Source organism: Lepidochelys olivacea (assembly GCF_965140295.1).
Source record: "Lepidochelys olivacea isolate rLepOli2 genome assembly, chromosome: 14".
Lineage (NCBI taxonomy): Eukaryota > Metazoa > Chordata > Testudines > Cheloniidae > Lepidochelys > Lepidochelys olivacea.
In genome coordinates this window covers 32,414,185-32,428,983 of record NC_140424.1, presented here as the reverse complement: position 1 = coordinate 32,428,983, position 14,799 = coordinate 32,414,185, and the positions used below count along the sequence as shown (strand labels likewise).

At 50.0% G+C, this 14,799-nt stretch overlaps 1 long non-coding RNA gene and 1 pseudogene across 2 annotated transcripts in view; one reads left to right on the top strand and one right to left on the bottom strand.

Moving 5' to 3' along the window:
* Positions 1–14,799, bottom strand: part of LOC311530583 (E3 ubiquitin-protein ligase TRIM15-like) — a 48,494-nt pseudogene that overhangs the window by 13,210 nt on the left and 20,485 nt on the right. The window contains exon 2 of the transcript XR_014714565.1: positions 327–422. The product of XR_014714565.1 is annotated as an E3 ubiquitin-protein ligase TRIM15-like (transcript). The remainder of the gene's footprint in view (positions 1–326; positions 423–14,799) is intronic.
* Positions 2,360–13,539, top strand: LOC311530679. Its single transcript, XR_014714067.1, has 3 exons — positions 2,360–2,475; positions 11,985–12,041; positions 13,439–13,539. It is a non-coding gene; the product is annotated as an uncharacterized lncRNA (long non-coding RNA).

The following is a 14,799-nucleotide window of genomic DNA, read 5'->3' as shown; positions in this document are numbered from 1 at the left end:
CATGCCCATGAAGAAACACAAAGCCCACATTCCCCAAGTCCATGGAGGAAGCTGCCTACAAACAGATGTCCTACCAGGTGCACCCACAAAGGGAAGCCAAGGGGCCTGGCCCATCCACTTTTCACCACAGACCCAGCCATCTACCGCTCCTCTTCTCCCCGAGGTCCAGCCTCCCGGCCAGGCTGGAAGCTGGAGCCCGGCCAGGGTAAAAGAGGCCCAGGGAGCCCAGGCTGCTGGGAGAAGCCATGGGTGGGGGGTCCCGAGACCAGCTTCCTAACAGATGGCCCACTGCAAGTCCCTGCAAGTTAATAACAATGGGCACCTACCAGATACTCCAGGCTTTAAACCTCTCCAGTCACTTTAAATCTCAGAAGCTTTTCTCTCTCTTCCTTCAGAATCTCCAAATGGGCCTGAATCTTTTCCTGAAGAAACAGAAATGATTTTGGGAGGTTTCATTTTGAGAGTGCTTGGGGTGGGGTGGGGGGTTTCCATATCAAACCGAAGGCTCTGTAGGTGACTGTTAACCCTACCAGGTTTATGACATCAGGAACACCAAGGAAATGAAACCTCATTAACAGAGACAGCTTTACATTGCTTTACATTGTGAGTGAGATGAACGCACTCAGTGTCGTGTGTAGAACTCTTCTGTCAAAGGTACTTACCTGGGATGGGGCAGTGTCCTATTGCCAGTGAATGATTTTAGAAGTGTGTAGCCAGGAATGGGGTAGGTATTCTCTTTAAATCTATATTTCCTTCTATGAAGGAGAAGAGAAAGTGCCGACTGTCACAGCAGGGATCAAAGAAAACCTTTGGGTTCAGCTAGCCCTGCCCCGTTATACCTGCAGCCAATGCCAGGCCTGGAGGGAGGAGAAAAGAAGGGAGCCAGCTCAGCCAGGGGATGACTGGTGAGGGGGCAGGAGCTCCCTGTTTGCCTGCCTGAAGGGACGGAGTAGCGACTTGCCAGCCAACGCAGCCACTGGAGGCAAGTAAGCCAAGGGGAGCCTGCAGATAAGCCCCAACTGTGGGGCAACTGGACTAGTGGGGCTGTGCCCCAAACTAAAGAGACTTTAGAAGGAAGCAGCCTGAGGAAACTGGTTTTGAAGGCCCCCCCTGCCCCCCCGACAGGGAGAGAGAGACTCATCTCCCCTGTTTAGGGGTTGAACCACACAGGGCCCTGGGCTGGGACCTGATGGAGGGGGTGTGTGACCCAGATCCCCCTAAATCCCCTTTGAGCAACAAACTAGCCACTAGTTCATCTGGCCATTGAAAGCTCTATCACACCTTGCTTTTAAAGATTGGGGCTGTGGTGGGAAACTGCACATGAGTAACCTTATCTGCCTTTTAGCTAGTATTTGTTTCTTTATATACATTACACATGATTAAAATTTCACTCACTAATTTCACCCAGATGGGAGAGCAGAGTAGGGTTAGTGATTAAAATTTAGGGTCATTGGATCAAGATATTCCTGAGATACAGCTTGTTCCAAAACACAAAACAGAATGACAACAAAATGAAATAAAAACACAGTATTTCATGAAATTCATAGATTCTATCCACCCTGGACACAAATCTCAGACTGAAATGTAAACCTGTGGGTAACATTCACCTCCACCAAAGTTTCTTTATAATTATAATTATTTATTGTTTCGTCTGAAGAAATGTCAGTGGTGATATGGGGGTAAGTGGCAGAGGAAGTTGGGGGGGGGGCTTGGCACGGGTGGGCTGTCAACCCCAAATTCTCCGTAGGTCTTTCTGTTATTTTCTTGTCACAGTATTGTATCAGCTGTAAAATGTAGATGAGAACTACAAATGTCTAAGTGATCATTAACTCTTACAACAAGTCTCTTTCCATTTAAAATACTAGGAAATTAAATAGCAAAACAAACAAACAAGCAAAACCCCCAGGCAAACAAAGAACCCCACAACTTTGTTAAAGGAGAGTTCGGGTTGCTCATTGACATCAAAAGTTCAAGTTCATCAAAACTAAAATTTCTGAAAACCAGGAAATAAAGAGTTAATGTAAATGGCAACACAGCCTCAGCTCTGCCCTCTTTGCAGGATGACCCAGAACCCCCATCGTGCACGCTGGCACTCTGCCTTTGCAGATGGTGCAGAGCACTCAGGGAATAGGGCACATGACAACTGTAACACAGACTCAAACACTTTCTTCTTGCTAAAGTACAACTTGATTTTGGTGAGCTTTACTGGCCAGGAGCTACCTACGTCTGTTCTATGCTCAAACACTGAGTCTGTTCCCATGTGTGTCGAATTTTATAATCCTTCCTGCCCTTTTACAACCCTTTCTCACAAGATTGCATTCAACACTGTACTTTCACTTCTCATTCAACACACAGACAGCTCTCCTCTCCCACCACCCTGCTGACAAGCCCCATGGCAAGAAGATCCCCTGGGTCCTGCTGCTGACTGAACCTCCCTAACTCAGTGCTGGAATGATGCATACTGGATCCCTCAAGGTACATGTGCAGCTCTGTCCTTTGATAACAGACATGGGGGCTTCAAACCCAGATCTCACATCACAGTCACAGCTCTGAGACGCTCCTCAAACTAATCCCCAGCTCTCCGCATATCACAATCACAGCTTGTCATAAATATAAAGGGAAGGGTAACCACCTTCCTGTTTCCAATACTATAAAATCCCTCCTGGCCCGAGGCAACATCCTGTTACCTGTAAAGGGTTAAGAAGCTCAGCTAACCTGGCTGGCACCTGACCCAAAGGACCAATAAGGGGACAAGATACTTTCAAATCTTGGGGGAAGGCTTTTGTTTGCGCTTTTAGTTTATGTGTTGTTCTCTCTTGGGACTGAGAGAGGCCAGACAGAAATCCATCTTCTCCAACCCATCCTAATCCAAGTCTCCAATATTGCAACCAGTATAGATAAGCCATGCAAGGCGGATTAGTTTATCTTTTGTTTTATGTGAATTTTCCCTGCGTTAAGAGGGAGGTTTATTCCTGTTTTCCGTAACTTTAAGGTTTTGCCCAGAGGGGGATCCTCTGTGTTTTGAATCTGAATACCCTGTAAAGTACTTTCCATCCTGATTTTACAGAGATGATTTTTACCTTTCTTTTTTTTTATTTAATAAAATCCTTCTTTTAAGAACCTGACTGATGTTTCCATTGTTCCAAGACCCAGGGGTTTGGGTCTTTGATCATTTTGTAACCAATTGGTTAGGATGTTATTCTCAAGCCTCCCCAGGAAAGGGTGTGTGTAGGGCTTGGGGGGATATTTTGGGGGAAGACGTCTCCAAGTGGTCTCTTCCCTGATTCTTTGTTAAATCGCTGGGAGGTGGCAGCGTACCAGGTTTTAACCTAAGCTGGTAGAAATAAGCTTAGGGGGTCTTTCGTGTGGGTCCCCACATCTGTACCCTAGAGTTCAGAGTGGGGAAGGATCCCTGACACAGCTCACTTAAGTTACTCCAACTGATTTCTTCACCATTCAGTACAGCTACACCTAACACATTGAATGCAGCTGGGGTGCATGCAGATAATTCTCAGTGACTATTCCCAACTCCAGCGGGCAGGGTGAAGGTTGCACTGGCATGGACCTTAACTCTCTATTTCCTGGTTTTCAGTAGAAAGCGTTTTGATGAACTTGAGATTGTGGCAGGGCCTGAGCTGTCACTGGGAAACCTTAACTCTGTTAACAAAGGTTTGTTGGCTGGGTGGTTAGTGTTTTCATCACTCAATTTATTATAGCCCACAAGAAGAGCAGGAAGAAGGGGCACTTCAAAATCTTTGCTGGAGTCAGATAACTTGGGACCCTGAAAGCTGGAGACTGCTGGTACAGACACTTCCAACTCAGTGGGACTGTGGCCGTTTCTTTAAGAGAGGACTCGAATCTCCCCACATGACAGGAGTAGAAATTGCTGCCACTTTCCAGCTTCTATCTACCTCTGCACATGCTGCAAGAGAAGAGTGTGTTTATCAGTTTGGTACAAAAACCGATTTCCTTAAAGAAGCGTAAGGAAAAGCGATGAGAACACGCTGCTGCTATTTTATAGCCAGAATGAATTGATAAACTGAAATAGTATTTTAAATGGTAACGATCTCAATAAAACCAATGAGGTCAGATCACACCTGTCATAAATATAAAGGCAAGGGTACCCATCCTTCTGTATACAGAACTATAAAATCCCTCCTGGCCAGAGACAAATCCCTTTCACCTGTAAAGGGTTAAGAAGCTAAGATAACCTTGCTAGCACATGACCAATGAGGAGACAAGATACTTTCAAAGTTGGGGGTGGGGGGGACAAAGGGTCTGTCTGTCTGTCTGTCTGTCTGTGTGATGCTTTTGGGGGGAACAGATCAGGAATGCAGCTCAGAACTCCTGTAAAAAGTTAGTAAGTAATCTAGCTAGAAATGCATTAGATTTCCTTTTGTTCAATGGCCGGTAAAATAGGCTGTGCTGAATGGAATGTATATTCCTGTTTTTGTGTCTTTTTGTAACTTAAGGTTTTGCCCAGCGGGATTCTCTATGTTTTGAATCTGATTACCTGTAAGGTATTTACCATTCTGATTTTACAGAGGTGATTCTTTTACCTTTTCTTTAATTAAAAAATTCTTCTTTTAAGAACCTGATTGCTTTTTCATTGTTCTTAAGATCCAAGGGTTTGGGTCTGTGTTCACCTGTACAAATTGGTGAGGACTTTTATCAAGCCTTCCCCAGGAAAGGGGGTGTAGGGCCTGGGGGGATATCTGGGGGGGAAGACATCTGCAAGTGGGCTCTTTCTCTGTTCTTTGTTTAACATGCTTGGTGGTGGCAGCATAGTGTTCAAGGACAAGGCAAAGTTTGTACCTTGGGGAAGTTTTTAACCTAAGCTGGTAAGAATAAGCTTAGGGGGCCTTTCATGCAGGTCCCCACAACTGTACCCTAGAGTTCAGAGTGGGGAAGGAACCTTGACAACACCCGCATGGGTGTTGCATTGCATAGGCTGGGGAAGGCTGTGCCTACCCAAATAGCCTTGTGTGGCCCTGCCCATGCTCCTCCTCAAAGCCCTGCTTGCCCTTCCTTCTTGGCCCCAGCCCAGGCAGGCTACTCCTCTTCAGGGAAGCAGCATGCTGGGGATGGGGCTAGGGCGGCCAGGACTTGGCGTAGCTGTGGCTGCCCAGTGCTGGGGGGCCTCAGGCACTGAGGCCATGCCGCCTGCTGCTTGGGGGAGGGAGGGGAACGGAGGTGCTGAAGTGGCCTGTCCTGTGCGTGGGGTGGCCGGGGGTGGTGGTGGTGGTGGTTGCATGCCACCCACCCTGTGCTGGGGACCTGGGGGGGCACGCACCACCTGCCCACCCTGTGCTGCGGGGTGGGGGAGCACATGCCACCTGCCCTCCCTGTGCTCTGGGTTGGGGGGGCTGGCAGACATGGAGAGGGGGGCTTCGGCAGGGGAAGGGGGTGGATCCTAGGGGAAGGGGAGTGGGGCTGGCCGGAAGGGGGCTGAAGAGGGGCAGGGGGCTCTGAGAGCCAGAGGGCACTGAGGGGTTAACAGCGATGTGTGAGGGGGCAGGAGGGTGGTGAACAGGGAAGCACAGGCAGGATGGGGCCATGGAGATGTGGGGCTGCTGAAGAGATGCTGAGGGACTACTCAGAAATCAGGGGGCGGGGGAGAATTCTGGGGCTCAGGGGAACAGAGCTGGAATAGAGGGAAACTCTCAGTGGCAGGATAAAGAGAAGGAAAGGGTGGGATGTGTGGAGAGGGGCTGTGGGGAGGCTCGAGGGAGAATATGAGAGCAAGCTGAGACTGGCTGGAGAAGGGAGAGCCAGAGGGTAGGAGAAGGGAGGGGGATGGTGAGAGATAAAATAGCAGCTCCCCCAGCCCATGGGGTAGGAGAGGGGCAGGGGGGAATCTTTTCCCCTAGAAATGGTCAAACAAGCAGGGGGGAAGTGATAAGTGGCTCATCTGCAAACGAATAAAGAATTAGCCTCAGCCTTTTGGGGCTTTCCTTGGTCCAGATGTTGCTTCCCTTTTGGAGATTTCACAAGCTTCATAAGAAGTTCCAATTCATCTTTCAAATTCAAATATGTCTGACATTGATGCTAAGACATAATTATTTCTGACTTCTGACTCAAGCCTATCTGCACCCACATTTTGGTGAAACGAAATTTTGCCCAACTCCATGCTTGCCACCCCTTCTCGTCTTTCCCCCTGCCCGCCCGCAGATCTGTTACTGTTCAGGTTCAGTTTGGATGAGCTATTGCCAGCAGGAGAGTGAGTTTGTGTGTGTGTGTGTGCCCCTGGGGGAAAAAAAATGGGGGGGGGGGGTGAGACAGCCTGGATTTGTGCTAGACATGGGCCACCTTGATTACTATGCACATTGTAGGTAGAGTGGTCACTTTGGATGAGCTATTACCAGCAGGAGAGTGAGTTTGTGTGTGTATGGGGGTGGGGGGGTGAGAAAACCTGAATTTGTGCTGGAAATGGCCCACCTTGATTATCATGCACATTGTAGGGAGAGTGGTCACTTTGGATGAGCTATTACCAGCAGGATAGTGAGTTTGTGTGTGTGGTTTTTGGGAGGGGGGGTGAGGGGGTGAGAGAACCTGGATTTGTGCAGGAAATGGCCCAACTTGATTATCATGCACATTGTGTAGAGAGTTGTCACTTTGGATGGGCTATTACCAGCAGGAGAGTGAATTTGTGTGTCGGGGGGTGGAGGGTGAGAAAACCTGGATTTGTGCTGGAAATGGCCCAACTTGATGATCACTTTAGATAAGCTATTACCAGCAGGACAGTGGGGTGGGAGGAGGTGTTGTTTCATATTCTCTGTGTGTATATAAAGTCTGCTGCAGTTTCCACGGTATGCATCCGATGAAGTGAGCTGTAGCTCACGAAAGCTCATGCTCAAATAAATTGGTTAGTCTCTAAGGTGCCACAAGTCCTCCTTTTCTTTTTGCGAATACAGACTAACACGGCTGTTACTCTGAAACAGTTGATTGCTCCCATTGTGGGAAAATCACCAGCCCATTGTGTATTTTGTTTTCATCTCTCAAAATGAAAATAAGATGACCGTAATTTTTTGTAAATGATGAGCTTAAAAAATGTGAAATCTTAATTTTAACTGGACACACACACACACTTTTTCTTTCAGTTCAGTGCAGGTTCAATCAGTAAAACAAAATTATGGTTCAGGTTCAGCTCCAGTTCCAGTACGAAATCCCGGTTTGAACTAGTTCTCCGGTTCCAGTGTGAGACCAGATGGGCAAATGAGATCAGCATCGGAGCCAAAGGGAGTTGGCGGCAGCTTCCCTGGGCCCAGGGCAGGGAATCGCAGCCAGCTCCGCTGGGAGCAGCCTGGGGCCAAACCCTCCCCCTGCAGCCAGGGGGGCACCTCTCCCTGGGGGGATGGGCAGGTCTCTCTTACCTTCCCTCCAAGCGGTGCCCTCCCCGGGATCAGGGGCTGGAGCCCGGGATGGGGGGTCCTGGCCAGGCTGGTGTCTCTGCACCGGGAGAGGCTCCTGGGAGCAGCGGGAATGTTACTGCTGGAAATTCCCCTCTCCCGGCTGCAGCCAGGGCCCCGGGGTCCCCAGCAGCAGCCGCCGGGGCTCGGGGATCTTGCAAGGAGCATGGCCCCCCCACAGCGCCCCAGAGTCACTGCAGCGAGAGCGATTCACTTCCTGCTGCTGGACTGGGTGACCCCAGCGATCACTGCAGCCCCCAGGGACAGTCAGGCCAATGCTGATCTCATTTGCTGGGAGCCAAAGGGCTCCCTTTGGCTTCTTTGTTATGTAACTGCTTGTTTGGGAGCTTTGGGTGGGGTGGGGAGGCTTCTATTAGGAAGCCTATAATGGCTTCTTTGTACTTGCCCATTCATTTCTCTCAGTAGCCGGTTGCTTTTCTTTAAGAAGCCTGTTGCTTGTTTTGCCATTGAAGTGTGTGGCTTGTTTGGGGCTTGGTGAGTGGGACTGGGCGGTGCCTCCGAAATGGGATTGGCTTGCTTTGGGCTTGCTGGGAAAAGGCAGTGCAGATTTTTTATCTTGTGAGACTTGGCAGCCTTTTCCAGACTGCGCTGTGGGGACAGCTGGGTCAACGACACCTGGGGAGTGGGAGCTGGAAGGGGGCTGAAAAGGGGCAGGGGGAGTGTGGGCCAGAGGGGATTGAGGCATGAAATAGGATGTGTGAGGGGGCAGGAGGGAGGGAACAGGGATGTGGGGCATGGGTTGGGACTGGGGGGCTGTGGGTGCGCTGGAGGGAGGATGAGGCAATTCCTGGGAATCAAGATGCAGGGGGAGAATCATGGGGTGGGTGGGAACAGGGCTGGGAGAGAAAGAAAATGGGAATGGGGGACAGTGAGAAGGGAAGAGGGGGAGAAAGTGGGGGGTGACACTAGGGGCCTGGAGAGAGAGTGACAGAAGAGACTGGCTGGGGGAGGGGGAGAGAGGCTAGTGATTAAGTAGAGGGATGGTGAGAGACACAATGGCAGCTCTCCCAGTCCATGGTACAGGCCAGGGCAGTAAGAGGGGGAGGGGTCTTCCCCACCCAGCAGCCACGGGAGATTTTGTTTTTACTGGAAACGGTCAAAGTGTTGGGGGTGAGGGGGCGGCAAAGGACTAACCCCTAAGGGCTCCAAAGCTACAAGGTGAATATCCCCACAGAACTCACCCCCCAACAGACACACTATTGCATTATTTTCTTAGGCCAAAATCATGATTTCTGGGCTCTGGCTTCTGACTGGGACTGTTTGGGGTGACAGGATGGACCAGGGTCCCTCTTGGATTTCTGTGCAGGATTCAGGGCTCAGAGTCACCCCCAGAATAGCAGGGGGTGGGTCCAGATGGGCAAATGGGATCAGTATCTGCCTGGCTGTCCCTGCGGCTGCCCAGGGAGCCCAGTGGGGCACAGTCATTAGCTGCTGCCACCAGCAGGATCTCAGTATTACTTAGGGAGAAGAGGCTGGTGTCTGCCTCTCTCTGGCCTGAAGAAGATCTCTGTGTAGCTCATACACGTATCTCTTTCACCAGCAGAAGTTGGTCCAATAAAAGCTCTTACCTCACCCACCTTGTCTCTCTCTGCTCATGGTATTAGAGCTCTGGAGTTGGTTTCCCTGGGGCAGATGCAGCTCCCTGCACTGTGATCTGGGAACCTGAGCAGCTGCTGCTCCCCCAGTGCGGTCTGTGCTGGGGAAAGACCTTCATTATAGCTTCCTCCGTGCCCAGCCCAGCTGGGGACTTTCTCTGGTGGCTAGAATGAGACCCCTGAGGCAGCCCTGGGCTCTGCTGACTCCAACTCCTGAGCTGAGACTCCAGATGATGGGACAGACCTGGGGGAAAGTGCTGGGGACTAGCAGGAAAGTGACTGCACAAAAGCCCCCTTTAAGGGACCCGCTGGTGAGTTTGTACAAGAGGGGAGAAAGCAGTGCTTAATGTGTGCCAGGGCTTGCCAGAGCTGAGCCCCAGCACCTCTGGGCTTGCCATGTCAGTTATGAAAGTAAAAAAATTGCTTGAGCCCCAGCACCTCTTTCATTACAGATAAAGCACTGGGAGAAAAGGGAAGGAGACTGAAAGGGGCAGCAGGAACAATAAGTGGAAAAAGAGATTCCCAGGTCCCAACCCTACCTAGATCCATTTGCTGCCCCACCCTGGGAAGATTGACTGTCCTGGGAACAAAGTGAGGACCAGAGAGCAGAAGCCAGTTCGTGTCTCTGCTGAGTCACTGCGGGAGGGATGCGCTGCCCTCGAGGACAGTGTCAGGGGAATTCCCCAAAGTGGCTCTTTTGATCCTACTCTTTTCTAGCATTTGCTTCAGAGACTCTTTTCCTGGGAGGGTTTAAAATTCCCACTCTAGCAGTTCAAGTGCAGAAGGAGGAGGCCGACAAGGATTATAAAAATTAATACTAGCCGCTCCAGGCTTGTATTACGCTCCCAAGTTCACTGCTTTTCTCTGACCTTGGATGGGTCGATGCTGCCACCACCCAAGTGCAAAAAACCCCTTTGAGAACCCAGGAAGGCGCACTTGGGAATTCCTTCCTGTAGGGTACCCTCAACCCCTTTCACCCCCGCCCCCTGGGGAAGAGCTGAGAAAGAAAACAAAGGAAATTAGCTGTTGCCACCAGCTAATTAAACAACACATGCACAAACCTTTTAGGACACAAAAATCCAATCCTGTTCTTAAAAAAAGGTAAATTTTATTAAAAACAAAAAGAAAGAAAGAAAATACATTTGGAACTTAGGCTTTTTGCTAGATTTAAAAAACAAACAAACAATCAATTACAAGGATTAAGCACCAAGATAGCTCTCTTGAGGTCCAGCTTAAAGGTTACAAGCAAAACAAAAGCACCTGGGGTTAGCACAGAGGAGTCCACAAGCCATAAAGAAATAAAAGAGATAAACCTAATTGCATCTTCCTAGACATTTCCTGATCTACTTACATATCTGGGGTTTCAGATGAGTAGTTTCTAGGTATGAGCTGATAATTTTTTCATACCTGGCCCAAAGCTGTTACAGCATAGTTCCAGCCCTGTTTCTGCTTCTCCGGAGAAGAACAACAGACAGACAAAGGGGAAGTTTTTTCCAATTTTAAAAAGTTCTGGCCTTCCCATTGGCTCTTTTGGTCAGGTGCCCACTCCCTTCCTTTTCCCTGTGCAGGGAGACTTTGTTAACCCTTTACAGGAAAAGCAAGTCGAGAACAACTACTAAGAAAAATGTTATCTGGCTGGCTGGGTGTCCATAAAAGGGAGCTTCCCCCCACCCCTTTCATTTATCACCCCATACCACCACCACCACCAAATCACAGATGGTGCTGGCCAGCCTGGTTTAGGTCGGGTCCACACAGTCTGGGATTTTTTCCTGGAGGTTTAGGAAACAGAATTAATAAGATACATGCACCTCTAATTTTACTACTAATCACATAAAGACCTAAACTGTATTTTTCACATTTCAAGGACTACACTGACTTAGAATACAGGGACATTTTTACCTGGCTGATTCTGGGAAACCTTCCCAGGAGAGTGCATCAGCCTCTTTGTTAGAGGTGCCTGAAATGTGTTGTATTTTCAAATCAAAGTCTTGGAGATCTAAACTCCACTGGATAAGTTTTTTGTTCCTCTCTTTGACTGTGTGAAGCCACTTCAGTGCAGCATGGTCAGTCTGCGGGTGGAACCGCCATCCCCAAATGTCTGGGCGTAGCTTCTCCAGAGCGTACCCGATGGCGTAACATTCTTTGTCTGAGGCTGACCAGTGGCTTTCCCGCTCAGAAAGTGTTTTGCTGAGAAACACGACAGGATGGAATTGTTGATCTGGTCCTTCCTGCATTAAAACTGCTCCTACACCACACTTGGACGCATCTGTGGTTATGACGAATGGTTGGTTGAAGTCCGGGGCCCTTAGTACAGGGTCAGACGTAAGGGCTGCCTTAAGCTGGTTAAAGGCTTTCTGACACTTCTCAGTCCACTGAACTGCATTTGGCTGTTTTTTCCTGGTTAGGTATGTCAGTGGGGTGGCAATTTGGCTGTAGTGTGGTACAAATCATCGGTAATATCTGGCCAAGCCCAAGAAGCATTGGACCTGCTTCTTTGACTTAGGGACAGGCGAATTTTGGATAGCATTTACTTTAGCCTGTAGGGGGTTGATAGTTCTTTGACCCACCTGGTGTCCAAGGTACGTTACCCTGTTTAGGCCTATTTGACATTTTTTGGCCTTAACGGTTAATCCTGCCTCCCTTATGCACTGGAAGACAGCTTGGAGATGTACCAGGTGTTCTGCCCATGAATCTGAGAATATAGCTACATCATCAAGGCAGGCGACTGCAAATTCCCCAAATCCAGCCAGAAGGTTATCTACCAGTGTCTGGAAGGTGGTGGATGCATTTCGCAGTCCAAAAGGGAGCACATTAAATTCATACAGCCCTATATGTGTGATGAAGACTGACCTTGGCTGGGTCTAATCAGGGAGTGAAATGGACGAAAGCCCCTTCTGAAACATCCCCAATTTCCTTTCTCTCTCTGACAGGCTGAATATTAACAATTGTTTCCCTCCAGATTGTCCAGTCTTCCAGAGGATGGGGCAGGGAAATGGCTGTGGTGGAGCCAGCTCAGGTAGGGGATTTTCAGGAAGCTGCTGGTAGGTTTGTGCTGTGGTCAGGGTGGGGTGAGGGGGAGGAAATACACAGGGTGAGGCAGGGAGAGGACAGGGTGCCAAAAACCCATTGGGACTTGCTCAGGCTAAGGCCTGATTTATGAATAGGCCCATGGGAAGGGTGGGGTGAACATTCCCCCATTTCTGGAACAGGAAACAACCCCCCTGGACAGGGCTGGGAAAACAGACCAGAGTGCTGGAGCCTGAACTCCCTAGCCAGAGACTGCGGTGAAATAGAAAGGGAAGGTGCTGGGATTTGGGTCTCTGTTCCCTGCTTGGAACTTTGCTTCCCACCTCAGCCTGTGCCTAGTAGGTGTCTGCCTAGTACAGGGGTGGGCAAACTTTTTGGCCTGAGGGCCATATCAGGTTTCGGAAATTGTATGGAGGGCCAATTAGGGGATGCTGTGCCTCACCAAACAGGCAGGCATGGCCCGGCCCCCACCCCCTATCCGCCCCCTCCCTGCTTCTTGCCCCCTGACACCCCCCCGGGACCCCTGCCCCATCCAACCCCCCCTGTTCCCTGACTACCCCCTGGAACTCCTGCACCATTCAACCACCCCTTCTCCCTGTCCCCTGACCGCCCCCAGAACCCCTGCCCCTGACTGCCCCCAGCTGCCCCATCCAACCCCCCCCCCTTCCTGACTACCCCAGGACCCCTGCCCCCATTCAACCCTCCTGTTCCCTGCCCTTTGACCGCCCCGACCCCTATCCACACCCCTGCCCCCTGACCACCACCCTGAACTCCCCTGCCCTCTACCCAACCCCCCTGCTCCCTGCCCTTTGACCGCCCCGACCCCTATCCACACCCCTGCCCCCTGACCACCACCCTGAACTCCCCTGCCCTCTACCCAACCCCCCTGCTCCCTGCCCCCTTACTGCACTGCCTGGAGCACCGGTGCCTGGCAGAGCTACAACTGCGCCTCCCAGCTGGAGCCAGCCACACCACCATGCAGCTCAGAGCACCGGGTCAGGCCGGGCTCTGCAGCAGCCCCGCCGCCCAGAGCATTGCGCTGGCTGCGCAGTGACTGAGGCTGTGGGGGAGGGGAACAGCAAGGGAGGGGCCGGAAGCTCAGGGGCCGGGCAGGAGGGTCCCGCAGGCCAGATGTGGCCCGCATGCCGTAGTTTGCCCACCTCTAGCCTGGTAGGTGTGTGGTAAATGAGAAGACCCTGCCCTCCTCTGTTTGCTGGGAGCTCTCAGTCTCTTGCCACTCCCTGAAGCCTTCTGAGCAGGGTGGGGTGAGATTCTGCTACTCTGTGCCCTCCCCCCCAGCTTCTTTCTTTCTTTCTTTCTTTCTTATGAATAGTGGGATTTTGGCTGGGGCAGCAGGTACTGAGTGGGGAGCACCTGTTGTTTCAGATTCCGGTGACCTTCGAGGAGGTGGCTGTGTACTTCACCGAGGGCAGGGGGCTCTGCTGGACCCCAGACAGAGAGCCCTCTACTGGGACATTATGCAGGAGAATTATGAGACTCTGACCTTGCTGGGTAAGGATTTCCTGTCCCCTCAGCTATTAGAAATCGTGGGTCTGCATTTCCAAATCTGGTCAGGTGCTTCCCTGATGAGCTGGACTGGAGGTGAATGGGTCCTGTATGCCACAGCTGCAGTGTGAGAGAGATTTGCATCTCCAATGGGACAGGGGTGTCAAAAGCTAATGGACATGCTAAATCATCCCCACCCCTCCAGCTTTCAAGGGGGTAGAAGCCATGTATTGTCTTGTCAGTACTGTTTCTCACTTACACACAGAATTCCTGTTCACCTCACTTCTTGGGACTAGCTCCAGCCATGGGAGGGCTCTGGGCTCTCCCGGTTTATAAATAGGGAGGGTTTTAACTCCAGAGCTGTGTGTGTGTCAGCAAGGCCATCAGTGTGCACAGGTCCTGAAAACTCCTAGTGAGGGCATGACAATTCCCCTCACCTCTCCAGACATCTGTCTCTCCCCAGGGGGCTCAGCAACCGTGTTCCCGTCCTCTTGGATTCCATGTTCCCCCAGCACAGTATGGGGATAGGTTCAATTCATGGAATGTCCTTTGTGACAAATACTCTACCAATCCTCCATGCACCCTGATCTTTTCTCATTTCAGTCCCTGAGCAGGATTTCCCATTCCCAAACCTGACCCAATCACCCGGCTGGAATGAGGGGAAGAGCCATGGGTACCTGATCTCCTGGCCTTCCAGGAAAGGGTGATTCTGAGAGGTACCCACATAGGTAAGGATGTAGGCATATTCCAATATTTGTGATTCTATTCATAAGAAATTGTAAACCTGCAATATTGATTTATAATACATAATTGTAAACCTGCAATATTGATTTTCATAAGAAATTGTAAACCTGCAATATTGATTTATAATATTTATTAAATCTGTATTTATAATTCTTCTATTTGACATAATTGTAAATCTGCAATATTGATTTACAATCCTGTATTAAAGCTTGCAAACCGTACCTTGCAAACTGCTCAATTGGCTTTGCTTTCTCTAAATTGATACTTTCTCTCACTTGTTATGGCGCTTGTAAAACTAAACTGCTCAATTGCGCTCTGAATTGATACTTTCTCACTTGTTATTAAGATTGCCGCTTGTAAGACTAAACTGCTCAATTTGACCCTGAATTGATACTTTCTCACTTGTTATTAAGATTGACGCTTGTAAGACTAAACGGCTTAATTGACTCTGCTTTCTCTTTCCATTGATTGTAATGGAGATTGACATGCTTCTTAAC